General features: G+C 46.3%; 1 protein-coding gene and 1 long non-coding RNA gene across 2 annotated transcripts in view; both read right to left on the bottom strand.

Annotated features, from left to right (window-relative positions):
* Positions 1-24,216, bottom strand: part of LOC135904809 (G-protein coupled receptor dmsr-1-like) — a 1,021,428-nt gene that overhangs the window by 982,080 nt on the left and 15,132 nt on the right. The gene's annotated exons all lie outside the window — the stretch shown is intronic.
* On the bottom strand, positions 4,835-10,651 carry LOC135904839 (uncharacterized). Its single transcript, XR_010565229.1, has 2 exons — positions 10,182-10,651; positions 4,835-5,599 (listed from the first exon to the last, which is right to left on the bottom strand). It is a non-coding gene; the product is annotated as an uncharacterized lncRNA (long non-coding RNA).

Raw genomic sequence — 24,216 nt, 5'->3', positions numbered from 1 at the left:
GTTCCTCTGTCGATTCGTGAGAACAATACGGTCGCGCCCATGCCTAGGAACATGCACCCCGATCATGATCACGGTACAAGGAGGGCAAGGGCAGCCAACCTCCTTAGGCAAATACACAGTGATCAGCGACAGGTCAGCTTTGGGGATACGTCGCTTGTAAGGGCCGTCGGGCGTTCACCATTGTCACTGTCGATGGTCGGCAAGGAATCACTAATGCTGCCTCGGCTGGGACCAGGGGCTCAGAAGTTGCTGAACAAATGGATATTGCACTGGCCCTGCTGGATAGCTCGCGGAATGTTATTTCTAGCGATTCAAAGTGTGCAGTAAGAGCATTTGAAAAAAGGAACTGTAACCAAACAGGCCCTCAGACTTCTTGGGGGCAAGGAAATCACGCACTATTTCATTTATTGGTTTCCCACACATCAGTGCCAGATAGAGAGTGCACCTCCCAACCTCAGCGAGTCAGCTCACGGGGCAGCACGCGAACTTGCCCACCTCGCTACCCCCGACCAATCGGAAGACGACTCCCCAGAGAACATGGGCACGCCCTCCACCTGCAACGAGATTTCTAAACAGTACTATCTCAGCTATAGAACCTACTTCGTGCCTCATCCACGGCTCAATAGAGCTCACGCACTAACGCTCCGTCTACTACAAACGGGTCCGTATACCAATCCGTCGCTCTTACGTATAATCTAGCCGGATACTTACACCAATGGTACTTGCCGCGATTCCATAGAAATAGCCACGTTATAACACATGCTCTGGCCGTGTGCCCGGTCAAATTCTATCATGTATAACAGCTCGGCCAGGTAAGAGGCGGTTCTCCGCAGGCCTCTTCTGGCTGACAAACTCTGGGCTGTCCAGCAGGCCCACGATGTGGCCGAGAGGCTTGGCCTTCCAGTTCCCACGTGGGAGCGCCCTGGTTCGTGATGATTCACGATCTGTAACACCTCAATAAAGTTTTACCATACCATACCAACTCCATAAGTATTTTCCTTCTGAGCATGCAATTTATTTACAGTAATATGTGATAATACATCTATTTTAGTGTGTGTGAAAGCGTTTTAATGATTAGCTACTTTTTCTGCACAAATAGCAATTATAACGTTTTTTTTCGCGGTATTGAAAAAACTTATATACCAACTACGTCGTTAGACTCTACGGTGTTTTAATGCGGCTTTGCGTCTGCACACCCTGCATCTGTTGTCCACTTGAGAAATTTTCATGCCGTTTATTTTTCAGAAATAGCAGAAGCGTACCATACTGTGCCTTCGATTTGCCCGCAATCGCCGCTTCCTTAAATGCTCACGTCATATTTTCCCTTTTCTGCCCTCTCTTCCTCTATAGGAATTGCGAGAGTGGCAAGGCTCTGTGTGGGTAGGGCCGACACGAATGCGCCAGTTCTGCCGATTCTCTTCCTTCTTTCCCCCCTCCTTCTATAGTTCCATCTGCGTCCGCTCTGAACTTTCGCGTTGGTAGGCAAGCGTTGTAGTTTCTGCAATACATTTGAGAGGGCGTCGCGCACGATTACAACCGTCAAGAGGCTAATGCAGCGACGCCCAAGGAGCTCCAGAGGGCATTGTGCACATTCCACGCAATGGAAAGGTTGAAACGAGTTTCTGGCGTGGTCTTTCGTCTCTTCCACGCTCCTGCTATGTATACATACACGGTCTGAACCACCCCCGACACGGCGTGCAAAACAACAGCAGCAGCAGCAGTGGAGAGGTAGAAGGAGAAGGCAAAAAATTCGCTTTAAAATGCGTGCTCTCCCAGAAGATCCATGACTTCTGTAGTACACCTCTAACAGGACTACAGCAGAAGCCCTCCGTCACCCGCCTAAATAAAAGTAATTAATTCAGAATCTAAGTAAACACATTTGACCCCTCTTCTCCATAAGCAGTCTCTCCAACGAAATACTGTTCGTATGACTGTGAGATAAAATTAAATTTTGCACGTCAAAATTTGTACGAACCTCTCCGAAGCGGTGGGTGTCTGGTGGTAGGGATCGAATCACGCACATACCGAAGCCGAGCTGGGCGTCCTACACTCTAAATCAATACTAGCTTAGAAAGCGCATATAATGCGGAAAGTAGCTCAAGATTTCGACGCTCGTAAATGGCTTACTTCAAGCGGCCTGCTGCGTATGCGGCCTATCTTATGCGGCTCTTGCATATGCAGCCCGCATTTAAACGGCCCCGTCCGTTGCAGAGAACGGCTGCTTGGAAAGGGCAGGCATAAGGCCAAATCTTTATGCGGTATTTCAGATCAAATCTGTCCGGCTTACTGAGGGGCTCAAATTTATGCGGCTCTAGATTATGCGTCGCAATGGGCATATTTCGTGAAAATGTTTTTTATAGACAGGTCCAAACCAGATTTGTTTAGCGCGCGCTTTCATACACATTACTCACAACCACATTATAGGAAATGGGTAGCACTCATCAACCAAGCATGGAAACACTGAATACTAAAATATTAACACACTTATGATCGAACCCAGCTACATTGCGTGACAATCGAACACTGGAACTACTAGAACACATGAGTAAGCGGAGACGGAGGACTCGCATAACTATTTGGCTCGCACACATTTGTGCTTCCGAGGCTGCCGTTTTATATCAGTTGGTCATCGTGGGCGATCATGTGTGGTATACATATAGTTTGCGTAACTGTTGCTGATGCTTATGTGGTTGGTAGCAAAAGATGTATTTAAATGAGTAGCAGTATACGACTACCGCTTTCAACAGCTGTCATGTGCGGCGGAAAGGCCAAAAGGGATAAGATTATGGAGCATGGAAGGTGTGCGAAAAGAAAAAATGCTTCACCAGGCGATTGTTGCTCTTCAATGCTTTGTCTTTATTCGCTACGCTGGGGATTGTTCACTGCAGTCGCTGTTTAACCGGGAACTTGGCTTTGTCAGAGAAACTTTCAGCCTCGTTGACAAGTTCAGTCAAATATGATCTGCCGCCAACATACACATCTTCAACTATAGGTAACTGCACTTGTTTCAGAGTTGCGCTGCTTCGACGGTATAACGGCAATGCGGCTCCTCTATTCTAAGAGATCGAATAAGCGGGCAGGATTTTGCCGGCACGTCCAAATTTGTTGAGAAGACAAATATTTCTATTCACTTCCGCTGGCCGCAACAGGGATGCCCCGTCCGTAAGACGGACAGATATAGCTTTCGTGAGTGCGAGAAAAATGCTCTCAAGCCGTGCCTTTTCTCGGACCGTGCGCGTCACCATCTCCGCTCGGGAGTCTACCATAAATGTATTGCCAATATCGGAAGCTTCGCTGTTTTGCGCACGCTACCTTGTTTTCATGTATTTACCTGCCGGGCGCATGTGACGTTGCGACTAGCTACCATGGTTATACTTGCAGTATAACTTTTTCTTGGGCGAATTGGCGTTTGCTGAACGACATGGTAGGTGTCTCGGTTTGGGGGAAAATCTACGTCGGGCAGACCGGGCGCTGCGCGAATGACCGAATGAAGGAACACGCAAACAACTTAAAACAGGACACGAGCACCCATCTCTTTGCGCATTGCAGATCTTGCTCTTGTAAGCCAGGTTTTTCTGAGGTGAGAATGCTAGGTAGGAGTAGAGATAAAACCGCTCAGGAACTGCTAGAGCAATATCACATTCATATCATATTAGTGGTCAAGCAAGTGTTAGTCAAACATTTATTTCGTTATATGATGCGGAAATGAAATTGTTATGTTTAACGCAAACAAGATGACCTGTCACTTGCTCTTTGCTTCCCCCTGACGTCGAGATTGTGCGCGGTATATATGTAGCAAGCTTTGTGCCTAATAAACAGTTGTTAGTGTAGTGGCGTCTTTCTTTTGTTTTCTCTTCTGTCTGTCACTTACATTCTTCCTTTTCCGGTTTCTTGCGCTACCATACCATGTAGTTCAGCATACCTGCAGTGCCGGCGAGGTTTAAAATAAGGAAGAGAGGAAATATCAGTGGAGGCGTGCTTACGGAATTTAGATTGTGGGACTTAGCATCCCGAGAGTGCTGTGGATTACTATAGACGCAGTAATGGAGAGCTCCGGAATAATTGTGAGTACCTGGAGTTATTTAGCTTGCACCCAAAACATGACACAAGCGTTATCGCATTTCCGTCGGAATGCGACAGACGGGGCCGAAGCGCTAAAGCCACCGGGTTACCGCGGCGACTGCAGTCAAAATAATGAATCTGCAGCTGTTTGAAAATGTATAACCAGGTGCGAATTTGCCGGAGTATCGAAGCTGACAACGGCTCCATTCCTAGTCTTGCAAGTTGATGGCTCCGACGCAAAGTGAACCAGGAATAAACGCGATTTGCCCATTGTGTCTTGTGCTACATTTGTATGATCAGCACCACCTCGATGAGCACTTTCTGCTATCTGGAATGCAATCAATTGTTCATGCGAAAGACGAGCCGTATTCATGCACAAACTACTTTTCGTTATGTGGATATATAAAAAGATGCGTTGACTGTATTAAAGTGGATGCGCTGTATTAAGAGGGCACGACGTTATTGTGCTGTGTATCATGGAAAGGAAGGTTTACCAGGCAGTGGTTGCAAGCAGGCGAGATGCACTGTGCGCTTGTATACCTAATTATCTCCAAGGAGAGATTGAGCTCCGATTTAGGTATCGTGTTCATTAGTTCAGTACCTCTGTCTTCGTTAGAGCAACTGTACCCATATACAGTTATTAAGAGCATAAGTTTTTATCTTACTGCCTTAAGTATGCTTTAGCAGAATGTCAACTTCATCTGTGTGCTAAATCTGAAAGCATGAGGTACAATCCACGCATACATGTTCATGCAGACATAATCATAGAGCATAGTTTTCAAAGGAGAATTATTTATTTACAATAAAACAAAGTGTGAAGCACAGTTTCACTGTAGCTCTTAAGACAGAATGGGGGCTTATATACGAAGTTCTGACAGTAATAAGTAAAGGACAAACTGTAACAGGAAATACAAAAGCAGGTAGGCAGTGTTCACGTGTGCAGCATTGAAAATGTGAAACAAGCATAACGCATCAATTTGCATGAACTTTATGTTGTTCTGACCAACAAAATTTGGGCCTCTCAGTTTATCTCCTCATTAAAAAGTTTTGTTGATAGACAAAATTATGTAAAATAGCAGATAAGTGCAATATCAAGAACACAACACACATACGTCCCAAACTTAGTGAAAGGTCACATTCTTTATGGATAGGTTATCAAATGAGGAACTTCGACGGTGAAGTGCTCGCAGCTAAAGAAAAGATAGCTATCCATGACTAGCATGAAAAAAGAAAGAATGAAAGTGCTGCAAGAAACAGCATGTATTTGAATTGAAGAGCTCTTCTGGGAGCCAAGCAACATAACTTTTTTGTCCAAGGGATCACTCCGTACACATATCGCAGTGTTTGGTTGAACGCAGAGAGATGCAAGGGGAGTTTTTTATCGATACATTGCCAATATGAGAAAGAAAAAGCCTTTTCAAATATGTATTTCAATTTTAAATAATTGCGTCGTCATCACAAACACATCTGATGTCCTTCGTATGCATTCAGAATTATTTGTCCTGATGACTCCGGGACTTGTAGTCGGTCGTCGTACCTGCAAGCAACAAAAGATTTCCCTCAATGTTAGACAATTCAGAAGCTTTCACCTTGGCCCTGATAGGGCTATCTTTTGTTCAATAGGTGTTCAAAGCCAATATAGTCATGATCTTGCACGAAACAGGTCTCAATGTTAACCGTATACTTCTGAGACTGCTAGATAACGATCCGAGGTCTAACTAACTGCCCATATCCTGGCGGCTAGAAAAGCAATCTCGACCGTTGCTTAATTGCACATTGTTGGGGGTGAGAGCCATTCTCCAGACTGTGCTCAACATCCTTCCGTTTCCCTGATACTTGACATGACTTTTATTTTAAATCACGGCTCTCCTGTTTCATTTCATTCCCTTTATACGCTTTCGCCAGGTCACTTGTATTTACACTGGCTAAGCTGCCTATCTTCCTATCTTTCTTCCTCCTTCCTCCAAGAACACGTGTCAGGATTTAAAACTGACATAATGTGAAAGGTGGAAAAACGACGACGGGCAACCTAGTTTAGCTAGTCTAGTCAATGTAGTCAAGCTAGTCAAACACAACAATGCTAAAATGTGCCTGCTGAACGTTTTCAAGAAGACTTGTCCATACCGAGCTGCAGAGAATTTTCTTAAGCAGATTGAACGACTAATAGAGGCAGGCTACCCAAAACATGTGCTAGTTTCCGCAGCAGAGAAAATCCTGAAGAAATCACAAACCCGCCAACTGGCCCAGGAGCCACCTCGCGGAACCGAAAAGGCAGCAGTCATACCTTACATACACCACATGTCACATAACTTAAAGAAGATTGCCAAACGAACTAACGTAAAGGTGTTGTTTTCTGCCCCGTGCAACCTTTCAAGGACCTGCAGAATGACTACTCCTTTCTTTCGCAAGGCACCGGCTTCTGTCACAAATCACAAAAGTAAATACGTCGATTGTCAGGCAGCAGTCGTTTGTGAAGTTCCTTTGTCATGTGGTATAAAGTAGGTGGGCGAAACTGAGCAATGCCTGAATAAGAGGCCGAGGCAAGATCAATGCAATGTTAGAAATGGGAGAGAGGGCCACTTGGCAATTCATCGTACAGATTGCAAATCTAAGCCAAATTTTCACGCCTACCAGTAACCGTGACAAATGGGTTTGATTAGTAATTGAGAACAAAAGTATCATTGAGACAGGTGATAGGTACGTGAGCGTTGCATCAACGTCATGACCGCAAAAAGGAACTGCTTTACCTGAAGGCGAATGCGCCCAGATGACCTGTGATAGCTCCCCTTTTATACCATGGTGGCATTTTTTTTTCTGATTACACATTCTTGGAAGTAAATAAGGCGCCTTGCGTGTGCGTTTCTCTCTTTTTCCGTCGTCAGCTCCGCGCCTTTCACATCAGGTCATTCTCAACCAACACGCTCAGCTATCCATCCTAATATTATAAAACTAAGTGCCGATGATTTACTACAGAAAACTGAGCATTCTGTGTCACACACATCACATGTGCATAAATCATAAGAGATTGTGATCGACATGCGAATGTGTCCGACCTTTCAAGTTACAGAACTGTATTTGTAATTTCACTGGCATTATTAGAACCGAAGTCCATCCCTATACATAATATGAATGCAGTAAGCGCAAACGTAAACAAAGTATTCAAGTTATGAGAACAGACGAACACACGTAAAAAAATAAATGAATAAATAATGAGGTCTTACGTGCCAAAACCACTTTCTGATTATGACGCATGCCGTAGTGGGGGGCTCTGGAAATTTGGACAACCTGAGGTTCTTTAAAGTGCACCCAAATCTAATTACACGGGTGTTTTCGCATTTCGCCCCCATTGAAGTGCGGCCGCCGTGGCCAGGATTCGATCGCGCGAACTCGTGCTCAACAGCCCAACACCATAGCCACTAAGCAACCCCGGTGAGTTATGAACATATGTAATGGCCTGAGCAAGCAACTAAAGCGAGCAAAATACGCTCAGTTGCGTTCTCAACGTTCTGCACAAACACATTTCAAATATACTTGTCCTTTTCGCAATCAACCTAATGTGCTTGGGCTCATGGTTTATTTCCTAGTCACATTTCTTCAGACTTGCAGCTAACAACTAATTGGTCCACATTGTCAACTGTCACTCAGGGGCACTCATTTATGTCCCTTGCACTTACTGGAATTCAGCCGCATTTGCGTTCATTTACATTCGGCTAAACAAACTCAGTGACTTCTCACTCCTGTGAAATCAGCAGAAATGAGAGAGAGACAGAGAGGTCTCTTGAATATATGTCTAACTGAAGTGATGTTGCAGTGCGTGCAATGGCTTCAATGTCATCCGCATGCGAGCAATAATGCAAACGCTTGTCTCTTTCTGCACTTCACTCCGCTTTTGTGCTGGCAAAATATTGACTTTTTCTTAGTGTGCCTCCTAATAAGCATATGGTCTTTGCGCCCTGCAATGAACAGCCACTCTGGGCCTGATTTTTGCTTACCGCTCCTGTGATCCACTCTACAGGGTGTTTCAGCTAACTTGGGCCAAGTATTAAACGTAGGCCAGAACGTAGGCGCTATGCGTGTCCGATTGCCGCAGTATTGTTGTGAGCCATACAGAGCACGTCATGATATATTTATTCAATCCGCCAAGCTGGGGTGATTAACAAAGCTTACTTAACTTCTTAAATGTTAACTCTAGCGAAAGATCTTAAATTTAAGTGTTGTAGCACCTTTTCTGAAGCATCGAATTATTTCATCTATGCTAATATTAGTGCACTGTAATTTTCTTCCAGCCTTTCTTTAAAGTGCGCGAAATCTTAAATATACCACGTGACCGCCAGTTAACGCGCCGCGCTTTTAGTGTCCTCAAATGTAAGTTGAACGAATTCGCAAAGGCTGCTCCGCGCACAGAGATCGATTGAACAGGCTGCCGGTGACTGCGATTGACTGCAACGGACCGAAGGCAGCATGGTTATTATATTCGTTGTCACCACACTGTCAGCCTCACCCCCTCCATCGTGTTTTTTCAATGATCCGAAAAGAAAAGAGAAAAAAAATGGTTCTGCATATCAAATGCCGCTTCAGGTCCCATATCAAATTCACACGTGGCGGCCGCCTTTTCGTTGAAAAAATCCTTTCTTGAAACGGTACGCCCTATTTTTTACTTAAAATCCATCGCGGTAAAGACAGCCTGCTCAATCGACCTCTGTGCGTGGAGCAGCCTTTGCTAATTCGTTCAGCTTACATTTGAGGGTACTAAAAGCGCGGTGCTTTAGCCAACAGTCACGTGGTATTTTTAAAATTTCGCGCACTTTAAAGAAACGCTGGTAAAAAAATTTAACTGGGCAGTAAACTTAGCACAGACGAAATAATCCGATATTTCCGAACAAGCGCTACAACATTTGTATTGCAGATCTTTCGCTAGAGCTTATATTTATTACGTTAATTAAGCAATCTTTGTTAATTAGACAGCTTGGCTGAATGAACAATATATCATGACCTGCTCCATATGGCTCAGAGCAACACTATGGCAACTCGACACGCGTACAGCGCGTATCTTTCTTTTTCTGTAATACTTGGCCCAAGTTAGCTGAAACACCCTGTATAGTTGCACTGAAGAGAGAGGGGTTTGCTTTCTTTGGTGAGTTCTTAGGTGCGTCAACCTCTCCCGTTTTAATCCCGTACAGAAAAAATTAAGTTTGGTGAGAACAAAATGAAATTTCAGAAATTTGATAATTTAAGAAACAAAACCTCATAAAAATGTCTTATTAATGCCTATTTTGGGACTAGTGGGTACCTCATAGCCGAAAATCAACACAACATAGCAGCCACTACACAAGAAAAATGTACAACTTGTTGATATGCATTTTGGGGGGTCTTTCATACTTTTTTAGCAATGCAGCGCTGCTTTCTGACAACATTATGAAACAACGCAAGTACTGAAATACACAGGTTTTTCAGTCCGCAATAAAACTTGAAACTGCTAGCTCGACGTGAGATGTCGCGTCGTTGAAATTTTGCCAGTGGCAAAATTTGCCACTGCCAGCGCCGGAGTCGTTGGAGTTTAACGATTATTTTCGCGTCAACCACGCTTCGAGTTAAATTTGGCTTTGAATTCCAGTGAACTCGAAGCATTGAACAGGAAAGTCAAAAACCCACGCAAATCCACTCATTAAACAGAGGAAAGTGCCTAACACTTCAGAAAACTGTTCAAAATAAAGCCGTCCTTCGACAAACTTAAACAACGAAATGCAATGAATTCATTTCACAAAGTCCATGAAGGGGATAAAAAAACGGGAGATTTCATAGTTAGGCGGCTACGCGTGATAAGTAGCGGCGCCATAAAACGCAAGACCTTGTGAAAATCCGCGCATAATATTTCAACAAAAGGACACCTGGCTACGCGGGAAAAAGTATCCCCAGAAATAATGCAATTTGAGGAAACCAAAACGGAACTACGCCTACAGTTATATATATAGTTAACATGCCAAAACTTCAATGCACGTCACCGCATTATTAGTACACGTTCAGGTGTTTAATCACCGAGATTCGTTATGTGCTGCCTCAGAATAATGCAATGGCAGAAATTAAGCATTTGGTAGCATGAGAAGCAAAAATGAACCTACCGAATCGTCACTGGTGCGCAGCTGTACAGCACACATTCCAGGGGTCGACGATCCAGCGCACATGGAAGCTCACCGCTGCTGATTGTCGCCCTGTGGCCGTCGCACGGGTCGCACTGCCACGAGTTGTCGAAGTTGCACCGGCTTCTTGCAAGTTACGGTAACATCGATATAATCGATCACTGAAATCACCGAGGGCGTTCATCCACGCGGGCAGATGACTTCACAACGCGAACACAGTCGCCTATCGTCACCGGTACTATGACGATAATTGCCACCGACAACAATCGGCTCGTTGGCCAGCCAGCTCACGCCATGTTTTTGCTCCTTCCCGGTCGCGATTTTACTTACAACGGGGCGTGGCACTTCCAGAGGCGCCGTACATTTGTGCGCATGCACGAGAGAGAAAATCTAGCGCCTTTTGTTCCTTGAATATATCTCTGCCTATGAACTACGGAGAAGTTTCTTAGCGCCTGTTGTATGCGTTTGTCCCTAGGCGCGCCGGCATTGCGCAGTGGAGTCGAGTTTGTTTAGGCTCGGACGCTGGCTGCGGGCGCGGTGAAATAGGTGAAGCAGCTGGCACTGACGCCCCATCTGGCGACCGTTGTGTCGGACAGACTGTCTCGCACCCATGGCGCTCGTGCTAAGTAAGTCGTACAGGATCATAGCTTTCTCGCGCATTACGCCAATGTACCTTGAAAATAACATCATAGATGTTTCCGTGGGAGTAGTGGGGACCGTAGTAGAGGCCGGGCCACCTATCTTCAATATCTAGAAGGCAGAGCACCTTAGCAACCGCGGTTGAACGCAAGTGGCTGAAAGGCCACCGGTGAGGCTTGATGCAACTGCTATAAGAATACGTCACGCTACCCTAAGGCCTCCTACGCTAGCCTAACTTAACCTAACCGTAACCTAACCAGACGTGGCCGAGCAGCAAAGACAATAATCCTTATGGCGTAAGCGCAGTGAGAATACGCCACGCCATCCTAACCTCTTTTACGCTAACCTAACCTAAGGTAACCTAAACCTAGGCTATCCTAAACTATCGTGGGCGAGACGTTCAACAGTGGTTACTAAGGCGCTGTGCGTTTATTTCGCTCAAAGAGGACCACTCAAAAATGCTCCTGAAAAGTCGCGTAAAGCAGCATAGGAAAAGCCTGCCAAGAGCTAAGATACTGCACCAGGACAGCAGACCGGGCCTCTACTCCGGCGCCTGGAGCTCCCCCAGAAAAATCAGTGATGCTTGTTTTTAAGATAGAGCGCCGTAATGGGCAAGAAAAGCTTAATCCCGCATGACTGACTCAGCACCAGCGCCGCAGGCGCGAAAAAGTCTGTCCGACGTATTTTCAGATACAGCTATCACCAAATTGTGCGTCCGTGCCCACTGCCTCACCGTGCGGGCAGCCAGCGTTGGAGCACAAACGAACTAGACGCCACTCCGCAACGCCGGCACGCCTAGGGGACAAACGCATACAAAACGAGCAATGAAACTTCTACGTAGTGCCCAGGCAAAGTTAGATATTTTATGGGTATGAAGTTCTCACAAATTTTCAATGTTAAAGGTGCATTGACATTTCCAAACTCGTGCTTTAGATTTTCAATTCCGGAACTTTGTGAGTTTAACGTTGTCATAAACACTTGACGCCAAAGCTGCATTACCTTTGCTTAAGTCGTACACCCGGCCATACAATGAGACAAGCCAAATTAACACATTATCAGACAAGTTGACAAAGCACGCAGCGAGGTCCGATGAGCGTTGTGGTGGTTCATTTGTGCCGTCATGTCACAGAAAAGAATATTAATATTTTTTCCACCTGTGCTAAAGCATTCATGTCAAGACACTAAAGCAAGCAAAGGTAACATCGTTCACATTTATTTTTCTGCTTTTACTTTTATTCGCGAGGACACATTGAGCCTCTTCAGTTTTCTTGGTCTCGCTACCCGCGGTCTGCCACAGCCACCCAGAGCGCATGTGTTTTTCTCGAGTTGCCCCGACGACGGCACCGCGCACTTGGGCAGGGTTGCCAGATGGTCCCAACAAAGAATAGCAAAATGATCTCAAGATGTAGTCCAAGAACAGCCAGACCCAAATTTTACGTGCACAAAAGAAAAATAGCCAAAAACATAGCCAAAACCTTTTATTGTGTTCTTAAGGTGGCTTTTATATGCTGCAAATGGTGTTGACATCTCACCGCGCATTTTTCCGGGTCTCAAATTACTTCCACCGCATGCAACCAGCAGAACACTGGCCTCAAGATCCGCATAAAGAATTCTAGTCAGAGTTGCCACTCAAACGTGGATTTGGAGACAACTTATTGTTTCAAGGAACCGAATAATTTCTTTTCCGATTTATTCATGACATTATTGATATTTACTGAGCCATGCTCTGAGCTAACCTTAGTTCAGGCCTTGCTTTACCCAAGGCATTTTTCCATAAGACTCGGGCATTATAATGCCAGCTGCAACATCAAGGATCAGATTTGGCTGGTCAGGATCGAGTGCCCAAGAGACAGCCAAAATTCAAGGCATTAAAAGAGGAATGCCTTTCCTATAGGCTTCATTTATAAAATAAACCTGTTATTTCTCTTTCGGTCTCTCTCTCCTTCTCTTTCAAATTACTCGAAAGCAGCTCGACGCTGAGTAAGAAAAGGCTGCTGCTTGAAAACACACTGGACTCTGGAGAAAATTTGAATCCTTCTCGCATTTTCCTCGTGCGAAGAAGGGGCAGTTGTGACTGCAATTTGCCTTTGAGTGGGAACAAACAGAGTGGCCTACTGGCCGATAATTGAAGAGGTGAATTAAAGTTTATGGTTTTAATTGCCACTGGATAACGACGCTGGCAATAATCCAGGTGGTATGAGTATTGAAAAGAGTATAACTGCGCAACATTGTTACAGGGATTCGCTGGCAATATTAGGGCAATATGAAAACGTGTACGCAAGTTGCTGTGATTAAAGGCATGAATGCATTACGAAACTTCCGGGGAAGGCTGGGTAGCTTACTGTTAGGGCAATTTGAAAACTTTATTTTTCATAACAGCTCGATAATACGCGTGAGCAAAGTACACTGTAATGAATAGTAAGAGGAACAAAAAGTCATTACAATGGCCAGAAAGTACGTGCATATAAAAAGTAAACCATAATCGCAATTACTCGTACCCACATAGTTTAAAGGGAAAAACATTGTCGTAGGAGTACGGTATGAAAATCGACGAGTTATCCTGATGCTGGCATGGCAATCACTCACCGACCTCTGGAGAGCAATTGACTTGCCATCTTCATTGTGGACGAGCATTCCATACATATATTTACAGAGTTTATCGATGTAATAATATGAAACGTTCAGAAAGTATCATGGCACAATCGCAACTTTCATTTTATAGAAAGCTGCTTGACTAAAACAACGAACTAAAAAAAAAACATTGCCTAGAGTCCCAGTTCACCCTTTTAACACTGGGGATTTACGCAAACGGATTAAATATACAATATAGCCCCATTTGAGTGAACGCCCACTGCCACTTCTACTATATAGAACTGTAGAGTTGAAACGCGACAGAAATTGTACATCAGGCTGAAACTTTTTGCAGCAGTCACGACTCTTTGCCAGCACCAAACTTAAAGCACTGTCTCATTCGACATGTGGTTCCTCAGACCATCTTTTGTCAACGAAACCTGGCTGAACAACACGCCTTTGACGGCTGCTTTCGAAACAGGCAGTGCAAATAGGGAGAAAGCAAGCTGAGACTGCAGGAGGGCATTAGATTTCCGGCAGTGTTTTTTGCATTCCTGATGATAGCCCACAACTTGTTGATGCTTGGTGATACTAGAGAAGAATATTTCGTTTTCATCGACAGTGGAGACAGTGGAGTGGAGACAGCACTTCTCTGAGCATGTACAGTGCGCGTCACCGTTGTCTAGAGTGCGCGAACGGCGGCCGATGAAGCTCGCCGCAGCCAGCCAGCGACGTCTGAAGGTAGTAGCTGGGCCCGAGATTAGATGCGTCGGCCGCAGCGTGCCCAAACACTTCTTATCTAGAGCCCTGCAGCTGACAGGCGTACGCGTGACGCGTAGCCAGGCGCGCACGATTAGCCGCGTTACAATGTACTAGAACTATTCTGGTACACTGTAGCCGCGTGTGGTTGGGCCTTAACATTGAAGGACCACGGGTAAAAATGACGCGTAATGACATGCATAAGTATACTTGAGCCATTCTATATGTCCACATATTAGTTTTCTGTATAGCAGCTGGCAGAGAACACGTACTGGAAAGCTGTCAGCCCCGGAGTTTTTTTTTTTTTACTAAATCACACGTGAACCGGCAGCAGATGGTGACGAACCCGAAACAAAAAGAAGAGAGCTTAGTGCTGCAATGACGTATAAACAAGGCAGCCATGACTTAATGCCATCCCCTCAGTACCGACATTGCCTAAAAACACAGCCTTCGAGATTGTCTGTATAACTTTGCAGTAGCAATGAGCTTTGGCTTTTCATCAACAGGCACTCCTGAATTTTGTCAGTGTGGGCGTGGTCCTCGGGACACAGAGGTCATTAAGACAAAATAGCCCAAATATAGCCATGTAGCCAACTCGGAATATTCGAAGCCAAACAGCATAAAAAGTAGCTCAATTTGGCTACTAATAGCCCAATCCGGCAACCCTGCCCTCCGGTGCGCGCTCGTTTTTCTCTGACCGAGAGGATTTTTGTCTGGCTGAATGGTTTTTTTGTCTGGAAGTTATAGACGCGTTCTGGCTAGCAGACAAGTAAAAGAAAGAATGGTCGCGCGCCGCCATCACTGTTGATGGCGGCGGCCGATGAAGGTGGCTCCGTCTTCAGTGCACAAGGGAAAAAAGCAGGGAGGAAGCGCGCCGCCTTCTGCCGCGCGCGATACATCGGGGAGAGTGGAGGGAGAGGGGGGAGGGGGGGGCTTAGGATTCTCAGAATCTGTGATTGTCCAACACATTTAGTTGTTTTGTTTGACGCATTACACACAGCGAATTTTTTTTAGATATGTAGATTTATTGGACAGACATACGTATATGTAAATATGTTGTTGCGAAATTTTGTCTATACGTGCAGTGAACTTTGTTTCCAGTGACACTTTTTTTACCTTTGTTTTTCAAGCTGCATCTTCGCATTTCTAATGTACGAGGGAGAGTCAAATGAAAGTGAACCAACCCACCCCGCTCAATAATGGTTCGATTCATTATCTGCGAGCCATGCGCGTAGCACACAGGCATCTCTCATTTACTAAAGTGACACGCAAGTGTGAAGAGAAATGTGTAAGGCTCTCAAACACTGGGTCGAACATGGTTGCGCGACATAATGGACGTTCCAAAAGTTGAACAGGGTGGTGTCGTGAGGTTTTTGACAGCTGAAGTTGTTTCCCAAAAAGAAATTAGTCGCCGCATGGGGGCCGTGTACATTGAACATTGCATTTCATTGGCCACTGTGAAACATTGGAGCAAACGATCCATAGAAAGATGTGAAAGTTGCAAAGACAATCTAAGACCGGGCAAAGCCGCCTTGCAATCACCCCTAACGCAATTACTAAGGTTTATGAGCTGATTAGACAAGAACGGAAGATAAGCCTCGATTAACTGGCAGAGCTTGTGAACATCAGTCACGGCTCTGTTCACACCATAATTTCTGAACATTTCGGCTATCGGCTCTTATGTGCGCAATGGATGCCGAAGAATTTGAACGACCGCCAGAAGACGGAGAGGTGCGACGCTGCCTTGACTCATATGATCCGGTATCACAATGACGGTGATAACTAACTTTTCTGCATTTGACACCGGGGACAGATCATGGTGCCACTATTAAGAGGCTGAAACACTATGGCAATGCTTACAGTGGAACCATTCGAATTCACCACCCAAAAAGAAAGCAAAGGCCCTGATTTCCGCCTAAAAGATGTTGACTTTTTTTTTTCGATCGTCAGGGGTCATTACTGGTGGAATTTGCTAAACCTGGAGAGACTATCAATCGTTTCCGACATTGTGAAACGCCGGATCGGCTGCATGTCGCAATCAAAGGCAAATGACGTGGAAAATTGAAGAATGGGGTCAGCTTGCTTCACGACAATGCCCATCCCCACGTCGATGATGTGGTTAACACAAAACTGGCAAAGTTCAAGTGGGAAACGCTGCAACATCCGCCATACAGCCCAGAGCTGTCGCCTTCCGACTTCCACATTTTTTTTCAATTGAACAAAGAGTTCAAGGGAACTACATTTGTGTCGGACGATGGCGTGAAGGAGTCAGTTACACACTCTTTGAAGCAGCAATCCAAGGAGCTTTATGAGACGGGAATCACGCGAATCTTTAGTCAATGGGACAAATGCCTCAATGCTCATGGAGACTATTTTCAATAAAGTACCCCGTATGTCACATATTCGCATTGGCTCGCTTTCATTTGACTCGCCGTCGTATATTTTGCACTACTCCTGCTTTTTGTATGTGCTCTCTGTTGCGACTACAATTTCGGTGCGATTACTGACAATACAGAGCGGTGACAGCTGCTCCCGCGCAATACACTTGAACAGAAGGACAGCATCATTGAGATTTTTCCCTGGCCGCTACACATCTACAAAAATGTAAACAAGGTTCTTGAATGACAAAGTTTACTTAAAATATCTGTCCTGAACTAGTTCATTTCATGGCCTTTACATTTTTCATATCAGTGGCACGCACTGTTTTGCTGGTTTCGAACCGATATAGTTCTGAAGTTCGTGTGATATTTTTTTGTACTTATTAAATATAAAAAAAAAACATTGAAACATAGATTTGGCTTATTTCTGGCATAATTTTTGGGAACACACGAATATACTCTTTTATGAAAAATACATACAGTGCGTAGACAGTGCGTAGTGTTCTAGAATTCATTTGCAGCATCTTGGACAATGACAATGCAGTTATTATTCCTGTATTTGGTAACTCGACAATCTGTATAAGGAGGAGGCCGAGCTGCAACGTGAGCCCCCCCACCCCCCTAACGAAATTTCTGGCTATGCCACTGGTCAAGTGCTCTATTGCTAGTAATTCGCACACCTCTGTTGCTAGCGTGTCAACTACATCTACACCTGGTAAAGTTAATCTAATTGATTGAAGGCTGCCGCATACATATTTATAAAATGGCAATGCCTGTTCCGCCGTAGGTCATGCTTTATTCCTGATAAAAAGAGCTTCATGGACGTTCCTAGGAAATAGTCTACAAGTTTCCTGCCTGGTTATTCAGGATTGTTCACGAGGTCATAAAAATCTAGCAATGTGAGGACGCAGCTCATTGTTCTCATACACGGGATGCTAAATGCAACCAGGTTCGTTGGAAGCCAAAGGAGCGGATGTGCCACTAATTCTGTTTTGTCTTACCAGAGGAAAGAACAACGGAGTGTAGCTAGCCTCTGTGAAACCCTGTGCAGTGGGTGCGCTATGCGTGCGACGTAGTAAAAAGCAGCACAAATGCTGTATTTTATTATGTAGCTGCGCTCGGCTGGCGTCAACGAGAACTTTGATGCCACTGACAGCTTCTTTTTTTGCCCTCTTACACAGGTCTGACCACGTCTCCTATGCCACTTCGCCAGACGTGAGCAAAACTACTCCCAGCACGCACTCATACCCGCTACACACTCAACTTCTCCGTCAAGGGCAGATGTAAAGTTGCCAAAGGTCATCGTCTTACTTTTATCTCTCTTCAGAAGGGCTGCGGGTAATTCAGAGTAATGGTTAAGTAATCGTAAGAAGGCATAGTAGCTGTATTCGTTACCTAAAAAGAAGGACACGTCGTCTGCATATGCAGACACCTTACCTCTCCTTGGCCTGGCAAGGAAATCCCACGTATCGCAGGGCAGTGAAATGCGGCGCAGCAGAGGGTCAAGACATACAACGAACAGGTGAGGGCTCAGTAAACACCCTTGTCTAAGGCCGCGCGTGACCGGCAAAAATTCGCTTAGGCAACAGTTGTCGAGTAGCTTGGCCGATAAGCTCGAGTACAAGAGGCTGATCTCATCTACGAATTCGGCAGGAAAACCGAATGCCTCCATCGCGCCTGATACCGATACTCAACACGATCGAAAGCTACAGATCGAAGGTACAGCGAAACGAAGCATCCTGGAATTTGTGTCCTAGAAGCAAAGGTAAAAACATCCCTTGTCAATGCTAGAGATGAAAAAAATTGATTGGCCTGGTACACCAAACACCTGAGTCTGGCTGATTATGTCTGGAAGAGCACCACTCCTCGCTAGTATTGTTGAAACTATGTTGTAGTCCGCGTTTAACAGCGTAATCGGCCGCCGAGACCGCGGGTCAGAGGCCTGGCCGCCTGACTTGGGGAGGAGGACCATCTGGCTATCGCAGAAAGAATCTGGCCGAGTGCCACCTGATATGAAATTATTAACCATGGACAAAAGCACTTCTTTCACGGCATCGAAAAATCGCGCGTAAAACTGGATGGTATGCCGTCTGGGCCGGGCGTTTCTTTTATTTCTTTTATTGCTGCTCGAAGCTCTTCGAGTGCCACTGGCTCGTACAGGTGCTGTACGACGTTGCCTGATACTTGGGGCAGGGCTCGACAGAATTCCTTCAGTCTTTCTCCGTAATCATTCCTGCACCAACTGCCTTCATCGGCAGTAAACACCTCGCTCACACGGTTTTAAACACTGTGCAAATGTCTGACGAGCGGTCACTGCGAGTGCCACCCGGAAGCGTGATATGAGGGATTCCGGTAGAGCTTTTTTCCTCTGCCGAGCCCGTTCGTATGTACCAGAGCATGGCTGGGTAGGACAGATGGTTACCCTGGGTGGCAGCCTGACTGGCAGCTCTAGACGATACTGTGAGTAAAGTTTCGTACTTGGCTTTCAGCAAGTCGAGATAGTCTTGCATTGCAAACGTAATCATATTTGCAGTGCAGACGATTCGCATCCACCTAAGTACTTCATTTATTTCGCACGTGATTGTCGTTTTTCGATCGCGTCCTGCTCAGATGAGTAGCGGGCGCCACGCCGCCTTCAAGCCATCCCAAGAGCGGTGCTCTGCGTCGCGCTCGCACAAAGCTACCAAAGCACCGCCTATAGCAGCGATGCTCTCGGTATCTGTAAGTAGACTGACGTCCATTTGCCATAAATCGCATTTCATGGTGGTCTCGCCGAGGTCCAGATGGACGGAAAAAGGCTGATGATCGGAAATGCAAGGTGTAGCCATGGGAAAAACAAGAATTCCGCAGCTGTCGAGATAGCAGCGAAGTTCAGGGGGGAAAATAAATTTATCTAGCCTGCTCGCTGACCAGCCGTTTTCCCAAGTTGGCCCGAATTCGTCCTCGTGTAACTGCACCCACGCATCGGAGAGACGAAACTGTTGGGCAAGCCGGCATAACGCTCGTTTTCCTCGATATTGACGAGACCGTCCGGGTCCGCGAGAGTCACGGCCCTCGTTTAGGCAACAGTTGAAATCACCGACTATGAATGTCGATTAAGGCTCGAACGTATGTGTGTCAAGTGATTCGAACAATTCCATTGAATTGGACTGCATTGTGGGTGCATATAGCACTAGTGCCCTAACCCACCTCGTGTTCAGCAGAAAATCGACTGCTAACGTGCGGCCGTCTAAACCATGCGTACAGTGCGCTCCCTTTCTAAAACATGGGTTTAATAACACTACACCCATGCGACAAGACAAAGCGTTTGTCAGGGAAAAAAAAGAGGCTTCAACAGCAAAATGGGTCTTGAGGTTTGACACATCAAGGCATGTCCGGAAATTACATTCTTGCAGTAAAAGCATGTCGACGCCCCGTGCTCGCGCGAAGTGCAGCACCTCTCTCTGTTTGTCGACGAAGCAGAACCCTTGAACGTTCAGAGAGTGTATATGCATTATCGCCATGATGCAAGCGAAAATCGTCGCCATGTTTACAGGCCTAGTTAAAGGGCTCCACCCACGCCGGAACCCGGTGCGCGCAAATTTTTCGGGACTTTAGATTTGCTCTCTTTAGGCGAACTTCTCGGATTCGCTCGCTGTCTTCATCTCCAGCTCATCTGTGTCCATTGCTTCTGCCATAAGAAATACGTCGGCTGCTTGACTTACTCGAGGCTTTAACGACGAGTACGTGGTTCGGGGCATACCGAACCCGCTGGATTGGGCAAGTACCGTCTCTCGCGTGGTTCCAGGCGTCGGTGTCTGCCGTAGCTGGATGCGGTGGCCACGGCTTCTTGGTGACGCGGCATGTCGGCGAACTCGCCGGCTGGCATGTCGACTTCGGGCTCTGTGAAGTCCGCTGACTCGTCGATTATGAGTTGTGGAGAAGAGGGCGTGTCGCTTGAGCTTGCCTCGGTGGCGCTGACTCGTCGATTATGAGTTGTGGAGAAGAGGGCGTGTCGCTTGAGCTTGCCTCGGTGGCGCTGACTTCGGTAGTGCTCTTCTCAGAAGAGGGCAGTGGTGGGAACTGTTCATCATCCGGGCTGTCTGTAGCCTCCGATGAAGACAGGGGTTTGGAACGTTCGTTGCGGCAGTGTTGTTGAGACAAAGCCTCTACATCGGGGTTCCGGTCGCCTATGAGTTGTTCTTTGGGGAGCTCATCATGCTCCTACTTGTCGCCGTCTTCTTCTTCGTTGCTGACAGGGGTGTTAGTGTTTGCGGCTACCGCGGCATTGGATCTGGGCAAGAATCAGTCCGCTGTGACGTGCACTTGGTGGTCTCGTGACCGAAGACATCGCACCTTTCGCAATGTGGTGTCTCGCATGCCTTTCCTAGGTGTCCTACCGAACTACACCGTGAGCACACCTTCCAAATTCCCCGGTTAGCGAACATCATGCGATGGCCTTGTATTGACATAAAATTTGGCACGACCTTCGCCATTTCCATGCGAATGACCCATACGCCGGTGCTGATTTTGGGCCTTCCTTTGAACTGTGATTTTTGAATTGCAAGAACTTTTCCACGAGGAGACAGGACTGCTGCAAATGCGGCATCTCGCGTGTACGGGGAACCTGGAAGGCAGAAATGTTGGGGACTCGTGGTCCGACTTGGACGACTGGGACCTAGCCACCATTCAGAACGAAGGAGCCCCTGGACGATAGTTTGACAGCGGCTGCTGCGGACGCGACAGCTGCGATGAACTTTACTCCTCCCTGGTGTCGGAGGGCCTCAAGCCCTCCTGATCCTACCGTTTTTTTGATGGCGCCGATTATTTCATTGGCACTGCTGCCCGTTGTTGTGCTAAAGCGGAAGCAGTGCGCCTTAGGTTGGGGTTCACGGAACGCCATCTTTGTTGAGTTGGATGGCTGGCGTCCCGCCTTGGCTACCACGGCGGGACGGTAGGCGCCTGGGCGCTGCTCACGTTGGTCTATCGCTCGAAAGGCCCGCTTATCGCGCGCGAGCGGGTGTTTATCGCTGGACAAAACTATCGTCACAGATAATCCGGCGTCGGACGCCGTTTCGGTAAAAAGATTTTCGAACCACCCATACCCATGCCCTCCATGTGGCACAAGGAACTTGCTGAACTAATTTTATTCTCAATATAAAATACGTAGACAAATTGTAATGTATGACGTACACATGACCTCCAGACATGAAATCTCTCGGATTGTAATTTCAATATAGAAGAAAACGTAATTATATTACGCAAAATTTCATACAAACCCCTTTTCTAGCGTTTCCACAATTCATAGTCCACCGACGTCGTCTGCCACCTCCGCGCGCCGGCGCGTGGATATTTCGAAATCCGCTTTTCGAAGCTCGCCTTTGAAATTCGCTTCTTTGAGACTCCCCTCCGCCGCATCGCAGCGCAGGTGAGCCAGAGAGGCTGAGATAATCTCATGGTTGGCGGCAATGGAAAAGAAACCTGCCACTACTTGTAACTGTACCTGTAATTGTACCTGTAACTACTTAAGAGGAAAACACAATCAGGAAAGAAACAATTTGTGATAATTCAGAAAGGAAGCTCATTACTTTTCAAAGTGAGATCAGCGTTATTTAGAATACGCACTTATAAATTGAGATATAAGAATGAAAAAGAAGCATGTGCTTTCTACGGTAAGGCTAGGGAAACAATGGAGCATTTTTTATTCGAATGTGAAGATATCTGCCCAGCGGTCGATTCAGGAATCACTCGTCTCCTTGAAGCCCTTGGGTTCAGCGAGAGCAGGGGGAAGTAAACACGTTTACAATAGAGATTAGTAAGAGGCGATTGGAAGATTGCTGGAAGAAAAGTAGCGAAACGACAAACAGCAAGGGCGTACAACATCAAAGCTCACAATAGGGGTTCAGAAACTTTAGTTATGGGAATTCATCGTGGTTTTTTCTTTCCTTCTCTTTTTTTATTTTTTAACATAGGTAGGCAATAAAGCAATAAGAGCTTTATGGCGCAACCCGCCATCCCGTTCCAAAGGGGACGCTCATAACATCTATCCATCCATCCATCGCGGCCCACGCAAGAGGCCGCGTTTCTACCAGGAAGCCTGCCTTCGTGCATAGCGTTTGCCGCGAGAATGTCTTGGTAAACATTACTATATTACATTCGCTGCAGTTGCCGGGAAGCGTGAGAAGCAGCTAGGAATATTTGAATATTATCGCGTTCCACATTTAAAGGTGAAGCTTAAGCGTCCTCCAATTTTTTCAGTGAGCAAAGGGAGCTAGATTTTCTCTCTTGCACATGCTCTTACTCGCGCCTGCGCAGAAACGTCGGGGCCTCAGAAAGTGCCACGCCCCGCTGTACTTACTATAAATTGGGAAAATGCTTCCCTGCCAGCTCAGTTTTACTTGCTCCTCCGCCATCTAAGCCATATACGCACAAAGGCGACGACTTCTTTCTTAGTCCATTCGTTATCTCCTTTTGCATTTCGGTTTTCTTTCTCCCTAACGGCTTCTCCTTGATTGCTCCTTGCAGCTTTTGCTTTGTAACACTCTCTCAACACTTCGGAGTGCTGGTTAGGCGTCAAATTTGCACGGCTGTTATAAACGTTGCGTTTGCTCATTGGCCGCATACAGCCATGAGTAGTGGGCCGGCCACATTTTGTCACGCATGATCTCGCTTGAAAGAGCGCTTATATGCGGTGGTCTCGGCTGAACGGAGAACATACAGAGGACGTTATGTAGGCAGTACTTGACTAAAAATGTATTCACTGGGTCACGGCTTTGGTAAAGGAGGTGTGAGCCGCTCTCATTGCGGCAATTTCCCGAGTGGCACCCCAAATGCACCTATTGAGGTGGGGACGCCTTCGGGTTGGGGACAAACACCCCTTTTCAAGCGTTTAGGTCCCAGACTGGCCGAGCACGGGGACGGGAGTGCGGTTGTACCTATTTTACCGGTAGGCACCCGACGGCAGCACTTTTCTCCCACAGCAGCGGCGGATGCTCTTCAACAGGGCCGCCTGTGGTTTGACAGACCAGGCACCCAGAGAAAACTCGTAAATCTCTATTGAACCAGCTTTCTAGATGTGAACCTCCACAATAGCCGAGCACCAGGGCAGGGTGCATCTCTACCCTTTAGAAAAAATCGGCGAGTATTCCGGCGGCTCCGGAATTTGAACTCAGTACCTCCCGCAAACGAGGCGGATGCTCTACCGCTAGGGCACCGCTGCGGTTAACGTTAAAGGCGCAATAAAAGCCTCGAAAATATTCTACATAATAGCGAATGTATATTTGTGTATGTAATCTGGTTTTTTTCTTTCGCAGAACTCGAGTGTCTTATGCTGGAATATCATACGCTCCTTTAGTCATCGGTGAACCTTTTGACCCATTTTAAGCACAACGATATGGCATACAGTTGCTACACTAGTTTCAGCACTGGTCGGTGAAACTAAATAGAAACACATGAAAACCAGAAATAAGAATGTTTCACATTTTCGGTACTTTTGCTAGAAATCTCCGTGACTTCTATTTTAGCCGGTGAAATAAACGGCGCTATACTTTCGCGGCAGCGAGGCACTTCTCAACCAAAACACCTCTGTAAAACGGCTGCGCTATCGCTGGTTGGTTCCCTGTTCACAGGTTTCCAGCACCACCACTAAATTATTTTAGCCACTCCTCTCCCTCCTCTTTGGCAAAACTGCT

This window comes from Dermacentor albipictus, chromosome 1 (assembly GCF_038994185.2).
Source record: "Dermacentor albipictus isolate Rhodes 1998 colony chromosome 1, USDA_Dalb.pri_finalv2, whole genome shotgun sequence".
NCBI classification, from domain to species: domain Eukaryota; kingdom Metazoa; phylum Arthropoda; class Arachnida; order Ixodida; family Ixodidae; genus Dermacentor; species Dermacentor albipictus.
Note: the sequence above shows the minus strand (reverse complement) of the source record. Positions and strands in the feature narration are given on the sequence as shown.